Genomic DNA, 19,899 nt, shown 5'->3' on the forward strand with positions numbered 1-19,899 from the left:
GCAGCCATGATGTAACAGCAATAAACTTGCATAATGTCAATCGACGTGCAATATTGATCTAGACAATCTTTGAACTTGCAAGAAATTGCATACAGTTTCTTGCACGTTATTTTGCATGATGTCAAGAGGCCTTAAAGACCTTCTTTTACAGCAAGCTGTGAATAAATACACACGCAAAACGTTAGTATGAATTAATAATTAAATTCTCTAAATAATTGACATAATCATATCTCTTTATTTGTTGCGACAATTTTTGGTCTATTAAAATTAGAGGTTGGGCAGTTTGTTTTTAAAAAACTATGATTAAATAAAGTCAATGAACTATATAACAACAGTCGCCTTCTGGCTAGCGAAAATTTCGAAAAGTTTAGTGAACTTTTTTTTAAAAAGATCCAAAATATTTTTTTCTCCAATCCCTCTCATAAAACTAATTATAATCCACGAAACAATAGATCATATATTCGATAAAATTTTGTGTCTTAATATTTCGATTCATCAGCTGGTTGTGAGCAATTATGAGAAGAACCTAACATAATGCAAATGGTGATGATAATAAATACCATCGTCGGCAACAGATAATCAGATTAACTATCGCTAAATTACCAGGATTGGGCCAACAGAAAATTTAAAAATGTGAGACGTAAGTTTAATAGAAAGTTGACAAACAATAAAAAATTTTGAAAATAACTCATAGCGCTTTAATATGAAATATATTTCGTATTTTGCACAAAAATAGGTCGATATAAAAATAGAAAAGTCATCTTCCAGAACCGTACTTTATCGTGTATTGAAATTTGTGGCATTTTCATTCATTCGTAGGCTTCATATAAACCAAATAAGTCCAGAGTTCACTTCCACAAAATAGATACAAGGATTCATGGAAAATATCATACCGACATTATTGAAGATTAATTTTACAAGATTTCCTGAGCTAAATCAAGCGAGAATTCTCTTCTATACAAAATTTACAAAGGAGAAGACATGAAATATATTATTTTAGAGTTTTATTCAAAAATATCTCACACCAGGAAGAAATTTTTTCTTCCTGGCTTCTCACCTAAAATGGATTAGAAATTATAGTTATCCACTTATCAATTTTATTTTGTAGCCCTAATTAAAATGGAGTTCAAACTCTCTATTTTACAATACATACATAAGAAAGATGATATAGAATTTATTATGGGGAAACTTTAATAATTCAGCTCAACTGGATCTTCCCTAAGTTGGACATTCTGTAATTTGACATCGAGATTTTTGTCGTGAGAAATTTTCAAGGCCCTCCAGTATCCTCCTTAAAATGAAACAGAGAATAGACTTTATCAACTGCCCCATTCCATTCATGACTCCAAACAACTAAAAACTAAGCTAAATCAAGTTGAGAATTCTCTTTTATATAAAATTTATAAAAAAGAAGACAGGAAATATATTATTTTAGAGTTTTATTCAAAAATATCTCACACCATGATCCTAAATTCCAGATTTTGACTTTTTTCTCGTAAGGAATTTTTTCTTCCTAGCTTCTTCCGCAATATGGATTAGAAATTATTAGTTATCTGCTTGTTGACTTCATTTTGGGGTTCGAAAAAAATAATAAAAGAGTTAACTATAGAGTAACAAAGACTCAATATTTTTTTCATCAAAGCGATTATAGTTCTAGTCTCCTAACCTAACCTAACCTAACCTAACCTAACCTAACCTATCCTAACCTAACATAATCTAACCTTATCATTCTTGGATCAATAAGCTTTTTTGTGGAACATTTAAAAGACCCAATTTTTTAATTATTTTGAATCTAATACCAAAAATGCGCTCATTCTTAGAGAAAATAATTTTTTCTATCAATATTCAACATTCGACATTCCAATATACCACATTTTTGATTTCGAATTTTTCTAAGCCTCAAGATCTTCTAATCCTGAAATTATTCCCTTAAAATAAACTTTTTCAATCCATTATTCAATCTAAACATGGATGTAGAAAATATAGTAGATATATTAAGATAAACCATTTAGTTTAACTGTGATTTCAAAAGACAGATTTTGTCTATCGCGTTTTGATTAAGGATATTCCAAATCCATTTTTCCTCTTTTAAATAGCAACAGTTGAAAAAATTTCTTAGATACGTTTCTGTAAAAAATATCCGGATATAAATACTGCACTTTTAAATTTAATTTCCTGCGTCCCGCTGGTGGTTTTTTCCTCCCTCTTCGGTGGTATGTGAAATCGGTTATCTGAACGTATCTTGGCCATTTTATCTACAAGACAGCAGTCTAACGGAAACACTCTAAACATTCTTTTGTTTTTAAAGAAGTATTGTAGCAGATTACATTTTTTAATTAAGTTTTAGCTGAAAGTTTCGCTAGCAATTGTTTATTTACAAAAATTGTGGTTTGAAAATCTCGATGAAAATTGCTTTGGAACAAGATATAAGCTAGAATTATATATTTTATTTATTTATAATCATCAAATTGGAAATTAAATAGATCCAAAAAGAGTCTAAATCAAAGTGAACATTCTCATTTATCCATTATATACAATATTGAGACTAAGGCTCTGCCTGTGCCAAATTTGGACGATATGGAAACTTTCTGTTGTGTTTACTGGCAAAAACCTGCTGAACTTCCAGCGACGAAAGTGTTAACATGTTTTCGTGCTGTACACATGCAATTCTAGCACACAACCGAATCGATTAACTCCGGTAAACCCTCAAAATTGATGGCTCCGAATGCTTCACGTCATCTTTCACCGACTCAAGACATAAATTCGTGGTTCATTTCAATCTCTCCTCGCTAACTTTTGAGAAAATTAATCTTGGTTCGAACTAGAGTTTGGTCATCTGAACTTCGACTTCCCCATCTAAGAACAATTATGTGACGAAGAAATGTGTTTTGGGCATCTGGCTCACTGTCCCTATTTATGTCCCTGTACTAAAAATTGTGTTGTTGTGTTTATTGTCTTAAGCTACTACACGATACAAAAGATTCTAGATGTCCGGCTATATCTGTATCACCTCCCTTGTAACTCATTTCAACATCTGTAGTTCTTTTGATATAGTTCCAAAATCTTTACAACTTTAAAAATTTATAACTTCGAACGAAAACAAGACATTTATATTCTGTCTTTTGCAATTATTACTGCAACTGATAGGCTGAACAGTTATAAGTGAAGATGTGGACGCCGCAACAGAAAACTCAATGCGTGTCATGGTTCATAGAGACGAAATCATGAGGACCAGTATTGCATAAAAGTAGAGCCGGACGACTCCGCACAAGTGCAGAAAATACGGCAAACATTCCAACACAATCCAGAAACTTCAATTCGTCAGGCTTCAAGACAACTCCAAATGCTTACAACCACAATCCACAGGGTTCTTCATAAACAGTTGCGTCTGTATGATTATAAAGTACAGTTGTTGCAGGCACTGTTACCAACAGATCGACCAAAAAGTGTGGATATTGCCGTAGACATGTTACAACGTATTGAGCATGTTAAAGATTTCTTGAAAAAGGTGTGTTTCAGTGATGAAGCCACGTTCCATGTGTCTGGTGCAATAAACCGCCACAACGTACGAATTTGGGGTTCTGAAACCCCACATGCAGTGGTCGAGATTCAACGAGGCAGCCCAAAGGTTAATGTGTGGTGTGCATGTTGGAGTAAGTAAGTAAGTGCTTCTAGAGCTTCCTAATATCAAAATATCGGCTCTTCTTCTATGTTTTTTCTTGATCCAATTATTTCTTCCATAATTGGTGGAGTAGATTACAATCTAGGATTTGAATCTTTCCAAAGGTTTTTTAGTATAAACTCTTCGACAAAGGTTGATAATTTGACTGGTTTTATAGTTATCTTAAGTTGTTTGATGATTGGGTAGGGTATGATAGGTTTTACTAGCCCCAGCTGTTCCCGCTTATCTAAACAAACATACGAAGAACCGTTTGCTTCCAGGCCTTTTTTCCTTCTTCTTTTTTGGCTCTTTTCATTCTATTGCAGTTCACGTTACTCTACCATTCTAGATCCACTACAACTCCAGCGTTGAACAGGAATTTTCCATATAACAGGGCAAAACCTTCACATGGTTGTCTCCATCCAAATCATAAGCAACCCAACGATCAATTCTCTCTCTCTACGTTCGCTTAAATTTTCCTCTGTCTTGAGTAGCATCCTCTAATTGAGAATGTGAGCATCAAGAGCTGGGAGGGTTGAGTTGTTTCGAGTATTGATGGTAACCCTCCATTTTCCGCACCTATTGAGGGATTGAGTAAAGAAATTTTGGAATCAGACGTTGAGACGCTTATAAATGATCCGTCTTTGAGGTGCTGGGGTCTCATACGTATATGTAGAAAGGAGATTAGTAAGAAACCAGTCAGAAGGGTGAGTTGTTGAGATTTTGACCATCATGGAATGGTCAGTAGGATATGATTAGATACGTTTTATTATTGGATACGATCAAAACCTTTTTGGATATGAAAATGTCAATGTTTTTGGTTAACTGGGGTTAACTTGGGTCTTCGAATAGTAAGAGTGTGTGAAGGAACTAAAGTATTTCCACATTGATATGCTGTAACTGTGACAATTCACAGTATTTGTTGTTGGATTAAGTTTCTATAATACTAAAACAGAATCTTTGATAATTTTTTTCGATGTATCGTATAATTGTCAAAAAATAAAATGCCGTTATATTTTTTTTTACCTTCTACCTTAGCCCACACATACAACAGTTATATTGCATATCTAATAAATAAAAATAACATTCCATTAGTTCTACAAACAAAACAAAAAACTATTGAAAAAATGAAATAAAAAAGGCGATAAAATATTTCAATTCCACTTGCTAACATCTGCCGTCTAGGAGACTTATTTTTTTTTCTAAATGAACTCTCACTAGAAACACCGAACAGATTCATTCTCATTCGGTTTCAGGTAAAAAAAATACAAGGGAAAGTAGACGAAAGGGATAGACATGTGTTTTTTCATATCAGTTGTGATCATCACTTTTAATTTTCATTTTGAACGGCAATTTGAGAAATAAAAGTATCTCTAAATACATCTTCAATTTAGTGCTAAATTATTGGTACTCGGAGTTGGCAGTAATTGCCTACAAATTAAATATCACCATCATAATATTACCTATAGGTTGTTATCAATTTTGAGTTAAATAAATAAACGGTTCTCAACGTTACCCAACGACCACCGGTTCGATGGACAATTAATTTTGATGAAATAGAGGTACTTGAAATTATCTTTCGTATGACTTCAACCGACGTTTACTGTTTAATAAAATGAAGATTTAAATTACCACGCATGTAGGGATTATAATTTCCTATAAAATCACTTTCGGTTTATTCGCAATATAAATTTTTGCAATGAATATCTCAAATTTATAACACATCACATTGAAACAACGAGACACTTGAAAGATATTTATTATAATAGAAGAATTCTCTAAGATCTCAGAAGGCTTCTTAATCGAGCACTTTGTGAATATAGCCAAAAATTCATAAAATTTTATAACTCCTTCTCATGATCCGCTTTCATATCTACCAAATGCTAGTGCGAAGTTATACAGTTTCTTCTTTATGTCCGTAGCTTTAGCAGAGATAAATACTCAACTGGAACAGATGGACTCACATCAAAAATGTTTTTGAGTCCGTCCGATTCCACATTAAGTTTATTTTCAAAATGGTACTTTTCTCAATTACTTTAAGATGTCTACAATTGCACACGTAATCTTTGAACATAGAAGGATTAGTCAAAAAGCTTGTTGTGGGAAATTCTTTGAAATGGGAATTACATATTATCTTATCTAAAGTTCCTCCTGTTTTGCGCTGAGATCAGTTTCCAAAGTACTGAATTTATCCATCTTCTTAACAGTTTATTACGCCCTTATTGAATCGCGATTCCGATAAGCCCTTACCATCCGGGGTACGTGTGGTGCGACTCAATTTGAGCGAGTCTTCAAACTACAAAACAGAGCTGTTAGATATTTACCCAAACTAAACAGCAGGGCTCACTGCATGGACTCCTTCGAAAGATTAAAAATTCTGACTGTTCCTACCTTATTTATCTTTGAATCCGTTTGCCTGATTTGTAAGCACGGTTCTCCAATTTTAGAATTCCACTCCACGCTCAGAATTACTTAAGGGCTCTATTATTTACAATGCTAAAAATATGCACAATCACTTGCAATCAATTTGAGGGCATATTCACCGAAAAAGTGCCTTCTACTCTTAATCGACTTAATATTTAATTCTGGACATGCTGCATACTGGTTTAATTTTGCTATGGACTTGTATACTAATTATTACCTATTACTCATTGTGGTTTTCTTCTGTATATTGAAAGTTTATTTTATTTGTATCTTTATTTAGTTATTTTTATATTTGTTTTTTAGTTTTTACAAGGTTTTGTGTACATAATTACTCATTCATAAAACTAATTTGGTTCAAGCGATAACCTCTATAATATGTGGCCACAATTCGTATTTTGTAATTTCTATTTTTCCCAGCAAATTTCTGTTTAATGCCTGATAAAGTCCATTCCATCCTCGCTACTATTATTTGTCCGCCCCCTATTCTGAATATTCCATCTATGACCACATTTCTGTATGCCATTTGTATCTGTTTTATCTTCCAATACATCATCTATTTCAATTATGAATGGAACCTGTCTTTATCCTTCTTTGTTTTGACTCCAGCTTCTCTCTCTAAATTATTCCTCACTTGATTTCTTCGGACGCCGTCAAATGCTTTTTGAATGTTTATAAAACTGAGCTAAACTTGATTTGTGTCCAATTTTTTCTCCATGATGCTTTGAGATTCCTCAAATTAGTCATTTATCATTTTTTTGATCTGGTTTTACGCACTGAAACGTACAGTCGTTTCGGAGAAAATGTGATGCATTATTTTCCGGACAATCCCTGTATATTATGAATCGAAACAAGTACTCAGGTACTTAGATTGTTGCAGGTGTTGAAATGCTTAAATTGAGAGTTAAAATTACCCGCATAAGTCCTTCAAATGTATCGATACCGTCTAATAAACATATGATGGTGCCGAATCATTGAATTAAAAAAAAAACAAAATCAAAATTCACATATCAATAATATATTCGTTTAGCTTGTGAACTTATTTCCAATTTCCAAATTTGAAATGGAAGTATATCGAAATAATTGAGGTTAGGTCAGGTTAATTCCCAAACCGACCGCATCTTCTTCATTAGAAGTCATCAAAACAACATTATTAAAGCTGACGATCCTGTAGATGTTGAAATATCTTGGAGGATTCGCTCCTGAGGATATTGGTGATTGGTTACAAAAGCGGAATAGGTTATTTAGCTGTGAAAGGGTTAAAATGAGCATCCCTGCCACAAGCTCCCAACAGATGTTGAGGTTATGAATTATTAAAACATGTGAAAGTAAATTCTCTGGTGTATGGTTACGTTGAAGGTTAACGTTTACGTCTTATGTCGACTCCGGTGGTTAATGCGAATAAATATTTACCCCAATCGGGAATACAGGATTGAAAATTGTAAATGAACATCTTCTATATTATCTGTGATTAGTAGTAAACAATCCACGCTTTGTTTAATAATACGATTTGGTTGTAGTCGAGGTCTTTGTCTTTTTAATGACCTCTTTGAGGGGACTTCACCTTATAAATTGTGTATCAGCCATAAGCCTTTTAATATCTGGTCCAACGAAAACACATTTCTCCAAATTTGCTTTCGAGAAGCCTTGAAACTTTGATATCAAGTAATTGAACGACTCCACAAATTGATATTTCATCACACCGCTTCATTTGAAGAACTTTATGAAGAGGCACCAAAACAGATGTTGAGGTTATGAATTATTAAAACATAGGACAGTGAATTTTGCTATTCTTTGGTGTATGGTTACGTTGAAGGTTAACGTTTACGTCTTATGTCGGGAATACAGGATTGAAAATTGTAAATGAACATCTTCTATATTATCTGTGATTAGTAGTAAACAATCCACGCTTTGTTTAATAATACGATTTGGTTGTAGTCGAGGTCTTTGTCTTTTTGATGACCTCTTTGAGGGGAATTCACCTTATAAATTGTGTATCAGCCATAAGCCTTTTAATATCTGGTCCAACGAAAACACATTTCTCCAAATTTGCTTTCGAGAAGCCTTGAAACTTTGATGTCAAGTAATTGAACGACTCCACAAATTGATATTTCATCACATCGCTTCATTTGAAGAACTTTATGAAGAGGCACCAAAAGACTTTTTTTCTCACCAACTGTAAGCTCTCTAGAGAGCCAAAATTTTTTAATCCAATGATTTTCTTGAACCAAAATATCTACCTTTTCGTAAAGTTTGTTCACATGAATTCCTAAACTAACTTTTAATAGTTTAATAATGTTACGGTCATAATTTTGATTTATAACAACCTTGTCCTCGCCCAAGTTCAACTAAGTTGGTTTTTTATGACGTTCGGGGTTAATAACCACCACAACCCTTTGTTATGCGATTTTCTGGCGTTTTCGTCTCATCAAAAGTATTCGTAATAAGATAGTCGGAAAATGATAATCCCCGTTTTCCATTTGAATCATTCTTTATTATTGTATGTCCAGTTTTTTCGTAATTCGCCAAATCTTTTTGATTTATTCTCTAATCTTCTATAGCACCTGTACATAAATGGAATGAAAACTCATCAAAAATTAAAAGGAATGATATCTAATGTAAATAATCAATCGAAAACTCATTAAAAACGGATTTTAATAATTTACAAACATGTTTTATTGTAACTGGACATACCAGCAATCCCAACTTGTTCAACAAATCGTTATAATATTCGTGTGGGTATACGGCCCCTATATCAATATAATTAATAGTGCCATGTGCATCAATCTATAGCTTCACCAGCGCTCACCTGGTCCTGCAACGTGAACTCTCCCCCGCTTGATTCGCTGGAGCTCGTGCCTAGCTGGGAGGCAAGGCTTAACTGCACCAATTCACCTTCACAGCACCTCGTTTCTTCTCAAGGGTTTTTACTATTTCTTAACGCACTTTTTTATCATACTGTGATTCTTCGACTTTTATTTTCCCTACAAGCTGGTCAAACTCGATTTTGGATTGCAGTTTTTTGTAATTAAAACTGAATATTCAAATTCATAAAATTCATTCATAAAAATCGTCATTAGAATCAAATTGATTGTGATAACGAAAAATATTAAAAAACAAAATCACGATATACTGTAATAAAGTTAAACAGAAACTATATTGATTATATTGTGAAGATTCAAGTATAAAATATACAAAAATAGATTATCTTAAAGTTACCATAAATTTGATTAATTATTTTGAAGTCTAGTGCAGTTGGTAAGCAAATTTACGTGAGTATACGTATGCACAGACTGCACACCGAAACCATCGCATCGCTGACAGACAGACAATGTTAAAAAAAAATAAGAGAGGGTCATTGTATCACCTTGCATAACATGCCACTGGACGCTGCGTTTTCTTCCATTTTCAGAAATGAGTTACTGAAATTGTTACCGAATTCATAAATCAAAAATTATTGATCAAATCGACGACTCTTTCTGTGTGGTCTTTGTAGATTATTAAAAAGCATTTGATTATGTATCATCAGTATCACTAAATAAAAGAATTGCATCGAAAAGCTGATTGTTATGAAGACGATTTCAATGTTTAAAAACTTATCTATCGTTTTTTGATGAAATATTTGATTTGGCAACGCTGCTAAATATTCTGTCATCAACTATAATATTTGATGGTATTGAAAAAATACTGTTATACTATTCTTATTAAAGTGAAGAATGAATAAAAGGGAATTTGGTAACACTTGATTGATTGTTTTTCGGTGGCAGAACGGACGCGCGTACCGTTAGGACACAAGCAATTAGGGCAGGTATGAATGGATAGTAGAATTTAGAAATTTTAGCACACTTTCTATTATTTAATGAAAATAATTTATTACGAGTATTTGAGATGCGTGTTTCCACTAACCGAATATGTTTTTATCAAAAATAGAGTCAAAACGTGTACCAGAGGCTTCAAATACGAGTTTCAAAATTCATAAAAGCTCGAAACATCACAGGTAAATAAACTAATGAATACGAAATACTGGAATGACTTGTTTTGACAAATACTATTTAGTATTGAAAGTATTTGAGTTTTGACGTAATTACTAAGATTTTTATTTGGGGTTAAAGGTCAAGAACTTCGTTATTTTCCCAAAGGCCACTAGTAACAACTTTTTATTGCTACTAATATATTGGCTGAAAAAATTCGTAACCTGGTACATAGAAGGCGCTAGTTGTATTGAATAGCTATAGCATTTTGAGTGGATGAAGTAGGAGAAGTCCCAGTAGTAATTGGCACAACAAAGATATACAGATATTTCGGAAATAACCTTTTCATTGTTGAAAAATCTGGGAGGCTGGGTACAGAGACTAAACCGGTAGGGCTAAATCTGGCGAATAGGATGCAATTCAAACTTTAATTCAATAATTTTGGCTATTGCAATAATGGATGTAAGCTTGTGTATTGTCTTGATGAAACAACACTTTCTCCTTAGCCAAATACGACAGTTTTTGCTTGATTCCTTCGCTCAAACGTTGCAAAAATTTGACTTTATTTTTGTCAAACATTGCCGAACACTCGATTGAAATATTTTAACAAACCCAGCTTGCGTACAGCTTTCTCATGTCCAAATTTTCAGTTAATATATGTACCACACTTTTTAAAGTACCTGCTACATCTGCTAGCTCGTGCACTTTCAGGCAAAGATCAACCAGTGGATTTTCTTAAGCATTTTTGGAGTTGTCACCTCATCTGGTGGTTCTGGTCTTCGCAGGTCGTAAGTCCTCGTTTAAACGCTTCTATCCAAGATTTTACTGTTGATTACGAAGTCTCACCCACAGTAGAATCTAGCTCAAGTTTTATATTGGTTCTGCTAAAGTGTTTTATTTAACGATGACCAATTTTATCCATGTTAAAAATTCACTGAAAACGTTCACTACTGATGGCTGCTAAACAAATACTTAACATCGCCACAGCTTCAAACTTAAAATAAGTGCTGTATAGATTGATTACTTTGTAATAAATTTTTATGTTTCCAGCAACTACCACTATCTCAAGGTCAAGCCTCGTAAAGCTTGGATAAACATTAGTCAAATAATACTATTTTTTCGATTTTCAAAGTACTCCAATGGAGCTGAAAAGTTTGACATAAATTTGGACAATACTAGGTACTAGTAGTTTCAGTGATTGATTGATAACAAGACTGGTTACGAAAAAGACCTTTCCTTTCAAGAAAATTTGCTTTTTGCATGCAAAAGAACTTTTGAACAGGATTCAACTTCGCACAGACTTTTGTCTCAGATTTTTTGGCAACAACTTAACACAGACTTTTGTCATGTGTAATTCCTCGTATAAAATTTTTCTACTTTTTATTTATCGGCAATTACAACCTCGGCAATCATCCGGATGCTTATTTGACGATCTGCACACACAATTTGGTTACTGTTTCCGTAGTTGAAACAATCACAGGATGACCTGGGCGCCGGTCATCTTCAGTGCTCTCTCATCCATTACTAAAGCGCTTACAACACTTAAAAACACACTCACGAGATAGATAATTGTCTCCATAAGCCTCTTGCGACAAATTATAGCACTCAGTCGGAGTTTTTTTTTTTTTAATTTAACGAGAAATTCCAGATTGATACGATGCTCCTGTTTTTCGTCAAATATGGTGAGAAAAAAAAACGTTCGTTTTTTCCCCACGCGTCTAGGGCGCCCTCTAGGCACGCAGTCTCGTTATTTAATAGCCAGACCTCGTACATATAATAAAAGCTATCTCCGAAAGCGGTTAATAAAGTGTAGGTATCCAATTATATAGTGGGTTACTTAAACAAGTCTTATTACATATTTAAAGGAACGAGTTACTAAAATTAAACAGAAATAAGAATTTAACGCTTTCCAATACTTTTTATTTCCAATCATAGTACAATAAAAAAAATATTTGCTTAGATATACTCAATATAATCACGTATAACTATCTATTTCTATCAGCGATACAATGATAAGATAATTATTTTAATTCGAATCATTTGCTTTATCATTTCAAATCAATCTTGTAAACTAACCGAAAGCAAGCCCGTTAAAACAAATCGAGCACACGCTGAAATGCCGAAAAAGTCGAAAAGACCGACGTAAAAACTGAAACATCAAATAATAAGTTCCGCTCGAACAAAACATTAAGTGCAATAATAAAGCAGGGAATTTTTTTGAAGTTAATAAGTTGAAGTATTCCGTGACCATCTGCCCTATGTTGAGTCTCGGACACTCTCATATACGCGATGAAAAGAAAACCGAAATGACTATTCTTAAAATCGTATACTAACCAATAAGGACGTATCTCGATATATTTTAAGGTATTTATTTTTTGTAAAAATTATACATACATTCAATATTCAAAAATGATCGAATGAATGGGTTTTCTAAGTCGAGCCAAACCTAACCTAACAAAAGTTGTGAGGTTAGGTCAATTCTAAATGGTAGACAAGCATTTATTTACCAGAATAATTCTCCACCAGGAAATTACGAGCACTGACACATCACTTTGATTTGTGAGTCATCCGCCGTACATTTTCTCTTTATTCTCGGTTGACGCGTATCTAAAAACTTAAGTAGCAACTCTATTAATTACAAAACATGTACTTTGAAGATATTTAAGATTGGTACACCCTGTATATTTGTAAAAACAACTCGACCTGTGCCTTTGGTGTAATAAACTTTTTAATTGGATAAATGAGCTGATTATAGCGTTCAAGTTTTATTACTAACATAATTACCTTTTAATACCTAATATAAATAACGTTGGTATGGAACGCGGTGTCAACTACAGTGACAATATAAATCGAAGGAAATTAAAAAAATTATTAACAAAAATACATAATTAAAGAGATGTAATAAGTGATTGTAATCATCTGTTGGCCTAGTGAGAGTTAATTTATTGTCTTGGTTGCGATAAAAAGAAACATTGATGTCATAAATAAAAACGAAGATGTGTTTTTAACACGCCACGAATTCTACGAGGTTTTTCGTAAATTCACTTTTCCTGTATATTAATTCCTATGCCTAAATTCTAGTCTTTCTGTACAATGTTCAAGTTTTTTAGAAGTGAAGTAGTCACAAGACAAAATATTTTGGTAGAATGAAGAGAAATATTCGTTGTGTATATTTATATAGAGGAAGGTTCATTGGAATTGGCGCTGATCTAGGAGTTGCTCTTCTGCAGAGCTGGAGTTGTGGTTTGTGATTGCACTGCTTCAGACTGAGAAAAGTAAAAAAAACGATGACCAAACAAGGTTAGATTAAGGAGAAAAGAAAGCTCCAGTATAAGAAACAAACGGTTCTTTCAAGGTTTAGTGATAAATTTTTGGTTTGTTTGGCGGGTATAGTTATGGCTACAAAATCGCAAAAAACGCCAACACCGATGATAGTAAAGATCAGTGACACCAGGGGGCCTTATATGTGCCCTACCAATCTCTTAAACTCCGGACAACAACCAAAAAATCCTGAAAACTGTGGAAATCCAGAAAAGACCCAAAAACGTTGAAGAAACTGACAAAAACTGGAAAATTGGGAACTCTAAAAAGATTTTCTAGAAATATGGGTAGTTTTTAGTAAAGTAAGTTCATAATAAGTGAATTTGAATATTTTTAAAACTGTTTTTTTTGTACAATCAGAGTACCAAATCAAGCTCTGGCTCAGAACAATTTCGGAGCCCCTGTTCTAGATGGATTCAGATATATTGCTGATATAATTTGAAAATAAAAATTCACTTATATGTCTAATATTAAAAAGGAAGTGTTTTAGATATTTTTTAGAATAATGACACTATGGGTTTTGATAGATTTTTTTTAATTCAATATTGAATCACATGTCTTAATTTCATGGTAAATTTTGGCGGATCAGAAACAAATAATGATACAGGTGCAAATATCTTATTAGACACCTTACTAGCAATTTTTTATGGACCTAAAGTTCATTGACATTAAGGCGTGATGCGTAGATTAAAAATCATTGATTTTTTACGTAAAATACATTAAAGGAAAACAAAAAAATCTCGTGTTCATAATACAAAGTTAGAATGAAAATAATGTTAAAAAAAAACAAAAAAAATTATTGTAATTCTTTCTAATAACGTTAATACGCCAGGAATTATCATTTGAATGAAATTTATGAAGTTTCAAATACCATAGAAAAATAATATTTGTTTTTCTAACAACCCCTTTTTTGCAATCAGTAAAATTTATAATGTAACATGTAGTTTCTTGAAGATGTTTCCATGACTTAGGGATTATCATAAATTGTGTTACTTTACAAAAATTGGGAAATAACTTCAACTAATTTGACAGTTCCTTCAAGACTTTGGCAGTCATTAGGTCGGGAGATTTCTTGGGGTTCAACTGCTGTATTAATTTTTCAACCTGGTGGAGATTTCAGAAAATCTTGGACTCAATGTTGAAGTTACTTTCTAACGGGTTGGGCTCACAGACTTGTTCGAAGTGTTTGGCAAGCACATGGTGATATCTTGGCTGCTTTTTGCCCATTAACCTTCAGGAGGATAAGAGGATTTGTTAATCCAGTTTTTTCGTTTGATATATCTAAGTCATAATCAATTTCTGCTATTGCGGTTAAGTTCCTAAATATTTTTCACTTCCAAAGTTACTTGAATCAGCTTTTTTTCGTGTGTTCTTTGCCAAATTTTTCTTAATTTCCGTTTGTCCATAATTTTTTGTTTAATTATCCTCTAAAGAGTTTTGGGCGTGGTAATTTTATCTTTAATTGGGGATGACCCATAAGTTACTATCTGGATTGATTTTCAACCATATTATCAATGTTTTCTTCAGTTTTTGAAGGAACTTGGAATTCCAGAGAGCTATCCAAATGAAAACTAAAATCATTGGCATTTGTGTTGCCTAATCTTGGTGGTATTTCGATTACTATTATTTGAGTGCTTCAGATTTGTAGACTCCGAAGTCTGCTAAATCTGGAATCCGTTTTCTATCAGTATAAAAAATTAATGAACTTTCAATGTCTCCATATAATTTTCTAAGTTTAGATCTATATTTAATCTTTATACCCTGCAAACCAATGATCCATATTAATTACTCCATATCAAGGCTTGAGGGAATTGTGTGCAATCGAGAAGGATTTATAAAAGAGTCAATCAAGGACGAAATTTACACCCACACTAAATTCTCTCAGGAGGTCCGTTGTTGTCTGTAGTTACATCTGTGTATACATATGGCGTTACCACTTCAGCCGACATATTTCATAGACAAGAATCATGACGAAAAGTCACATCAATCTATCGGTTGAGTGCCCCGAAAGCGTGTACCAGATATCCGAGAATGTAATGGTGCCAATTGGACAGCGAAGATCCACTACAAGTAGAGAATAACAAAATAACAAAAGTTGTAAATATGCGGATGATGTTGTTATAAGTTGGTTATGATATTGAGTAAGAATGAAAATTAGTTCGAAATACTAAGTATCTACTAATTTGTTGGCTATCATTTGCTTGTAAACTAACCTCCTATCAATCATTCAGATCAAAATAGGATTATTAGGGGTCAGATCTAACTTATCAGCCACCTACCTAACTCAGGTGCTTTCTGAAGAAGAATAGTTGGAGTAGTGCCCAGCGTGTGTTGAAGTTAATCAAAAAGCACTGTTGTGTGCTGTTGTGTACCTGGAAAGTCACATTTCTAGGAGAACCGACTCCAGAGATTGTCTGTAAAGTGAAAACCACGTTCGCCGTTGAATTGCTGGAAAAATTTTTGTTTGAAACTAAAATAGAAGAAGCGAAATCAAGAGCTATATCAAAATAGAAGAAGAAATTGAAGAAGGGGTTTAATGGCTGGTTTTTATCCGGCAAACAATGCCTATTGGTTTTTTGATAAGACCTTCAGAATAGTACCAATAATTTCTTTCGATTAAACTTCGTATGTGAGGTCTGAGAAAAACTAATTCCAGTGTTCTGAGCTAGTTTGTAACTAGCCACGAACTGAATGGTATTCTTGGAAGAGGGATTTTTAAACTGAGAGGAAAACGAGCGAATTTGGACTCAATTACATGGAACCTATCAACATATTTGCCTAATCTGACATAACCCAACTTTACCTAACTTAACCTGACATAATCCAACCTAAACTAATCTGACGCACTGACTGTTTTTTATTGGCTCTCATAGTAGGGAGTAATGATCGGTTTATCCAGTTCTGTCTGATTTTTTTCTGAGGTACTCGCTTGATTCCATTTCTGATGCATCTTTCAGCGTTGGTTATGGCTTCCAGGAGAAGCACACAAGCTCAAGAATTGATTGAAACTAGTTTTTGATCTAATATTCAAACTTTCCCATGCCAGGTAGAAAGAATTTCCGCAAGATGGAATTGTTTTGTTGAGTAGGTCTTCTCCAAAGGTACGAAAGGAAAATTCCCAAAAGAATCGGTTTAGTATAGAAGTTATAAAGTTATAGAAGTCAAGGTTTCGTTATGTAGTTTTAGATTTGCAAACTTTAACGTGAAAATGTTAAATTTCTTCTACATTTGGAAAATATCGTTTGAAAGGTTTCTCAAATCACTACAAAAATAACAAGATAGGGAACTAATTCGGGAAAATTCGTGAAAACAAATAAGTCGACAATCTCGAAAAGTATTAGAGGGCAAACCAACAAAAAAAGAAGTTGGGGGAAAGATATAATCGAGGCAAACATTTGAGATAAGATACATGTGTAATAGAAAAAATCTGAGTTAAGACTATAGCGGGGTAGCGGCAGCTGTAAAAAATCTACCGGAAAAAAAATCAAGTTATAGCAACGTTTCGATTATTTTTTTTTGAAGCGTCATAATGAAAAATTTTATTTTATACCTAAATCGATCAGCTGCCCTTTTGTAAATAGTGCGAAATAGTTTCATATCCGTGGCGGAACTTCCTCAAAGGAAATGATAGAATTTAGAAAAAAAAACTCACTTGGAAATCCAGTTTATGAATAAAAATTGTTGAATATTTGTTTTCTTGACTGAATTGTGATTTTTTAGATGAATCAATACATCAAATGAATATGAAACTATAATCGGTTTCAACCTTTAATATTTTTAATTATCAAATTTCAGTATATATAAATTATTCATATTTATAGAATTATACATATACAAGTTTTTGATTGATGAATTTCTAATTTTTATATACGAGAAGTTAAAACTAATCTGTTTTCCAATGTAATCTCCTTTCAGTTCCATAGAATTTTCCCAGTGATGTTCCTCAAAATCTCCTCCGACATTACCTCTTCATTTCTGGAAAATCTTTAACCACCAAGCCATTTTTTCAAGTCTGGGAACAGAAAATAATCCGAAGGGGCTAAAGAGATAGCAATTCAAACTTTAATTCATTAATTTTGGCCATTGCTTTAACGGATGTGTGAGCTGGTGCATTGTCTTGAAACAACATTATCTTCTTAGCCAAATTCGGCCGTTTTTGTTTGATTTTTTCGCTCAAATGTTGCAATAAGTTTACAAAATACTCGCCGTTTATAGTTTTTTCTTTTTCAAGGTAGTCAATGAAAATTATCCCACGCGCATCCCAAAATAAAACCGAAATCTTGCAGTTGGAACAGTATTTGCCTTCTTTGGAGTTGGTTCTCCCTTTTCAGTCCATTGTTTTGATTATTCTTTGGTTTCTAGTGTGAAATAATGAACCCAAGTTCCAAGGTTATTGAACGGCTTTGTTTGTGTGAAACATTGCCAAACACTATCGAGTGTTTCATCTTCACGACGGTGTTTCCATTGTGAGCAAAGGCGACATCCATCTTCAGCTTTCTCATGTCCAAATTTTCTGTCAATATGCGATGTAACATACTTTTTGGAATGCCTACTATGTCTGCTAGCTTGCGCATCATTTCTTGGGTCCACCACTGTGGTGCAGGTTAGTATTTTTCAAAATTGCGGGAATATTGAAAAAATCGTTACTTAAACCAAAATCCCAACAAAAATATTTTGATAATGACTGAAACATCAAATTTAACACTAACTTTAAAACAGAAGAGTAGGTTTGTAAATCAAGACGATTTAGAAGCAAAGTGGACGTAGAAAGGTGGGTGAAACATAGACAAAGATTCTGGAATGAAATATATGAAGGATAGAAGACAACAAATCAGAAAGAGCGAAGACCACCTGGCAAGAATGCTGGAATTTGTCTTCCGAGGAAGACTTGCTTGCAGGAGCCTACTAGTTTGGTCATCCATGCTGGAAAGTAGATTGAAGTGGAGATACAATGGTAAAAAGAAAAATCATTACACCTGAGCTAAAGAATTTTCATAACATTGTAATTGGATGTAACACAAAATTCGAAATACGTGATATGCGTATTAGTGGTTTCATTTTTAATCGAATCTCGTCCGCATTTAATCAAGACAAGCAGATTGTGAAAGGAGATCTCACCTATATGAGTAATAGACAAATATTTCAGTATTTTAATAATAAATGTTATCACAATACGTCAAAATTCAAACTGACATCCAATTTTATCTAATAAATATTTCGCTTAGTTCTTTATAATGACTTAATGTGAAAATATAACTTTCTCGTATTTAAATTTGTTACTTACTGTCCAAAAATCATTAATGCGATCGATAATTACCACCATCAATGGTTTAAGAATTGTTTTGTAAATTACGAACGTGTACTATTAATGAATGTTCAAAACTACCACCTAAATACACAAACGGCGTCTTTTACAAATAGAAAATCTTTGTGTGACCAATAAGGACACTTTTCAATACTCAATTATTATTTAATTAATTATTTAATACCCTCAACAGTATAATACAGTGAACCAAAAATAAAATTGTAAAGGAATTAATTTTTTTTCGGAATTTGGGGCTGTGGCTTAGTATACTACTATTTTTCATCGAAGGACTTACAAATATTATCAATTTGTTTAAAAGCAAACTGGTTTACGAAGACGCTACCGAGGGGTAACAAAAATTGTCACAGTAGGTGAGCACATACACGTGCCATGTGTTAGTTTGTGGCACGTCTTCAACGGTCTTCATTCTGCTTCGTTTGCTTCGTACACACGCACGCACATTTTCATCGCTGATTCATCATTTTAGTAGTTGACTGATTTTTCAATCATTCTAATTGAATTTCGATTAATTAGTACAGAATCTGTTATTTGCGCCATACAGTTTGAGCGATTGTAACGCTAGAATCCATATAATAGACTCAAATTTTGTTGGTACAAGTTTAAATGTCTCTTTTTGTGATTTAAACCCGGCTTTCCAGTACATCATAATGATTCTTTTGGAGAGAATCATTACTTTTTGAGTTAATGATTATTATATGGATTAAAAAGTATCTGATGGTATTATTTTTCAGCAGTAGGTACGTAATTTTTATGATAAACCCGACTAGAACCGTTTCCTCATTTCCTAGAAACATCATAACGACCTTATCAGGTTAAAACAAGATCCAACCTGACGAGGTTCACGCTAGGAGCGCATCAGGATAACTGTAGTTAAAATAAATTAATGTTTCATCAGGTTTCCTTGATCGTGTCTATAAAAAAAAACCTCTCAAGATCCCCTTTTTGAAATAAAAACCATATCAGTATAAATTAGGTTTATTTTTGTCTTTAATTTCATAATTACAATCCCGAGGTGCATAATCTTCCGTCGCGAGTTGTCTAATCTTCATACAACCACGATCACGAGTTGGCACATTGTGACACATGTTGAAAATTTACTGTTTTCCTTGCAGATGGAGGAACTGAGCGTCAAAGATATGCAAGCTTTAAATCTCAACTATTGAACCAAAGCTGGTCCTTTCCCTCATTAACTTTCTATT

Source organism: Diorhabda sublineata, chromosome 3, assembly GCF_026230105.1.
Source record: "Diorhabda sublineata isolate icDioSubl1.1 chromosome 3, icDioSubl1.1, whole genome shotgun sequence".
NCBI classification, from domain to species: Eukaryota; Metazoa; Arthropoda; class Insecta; order Coleoptera; family Chrysomelidae; genus Diorhabda; species Diorhabda sublineata.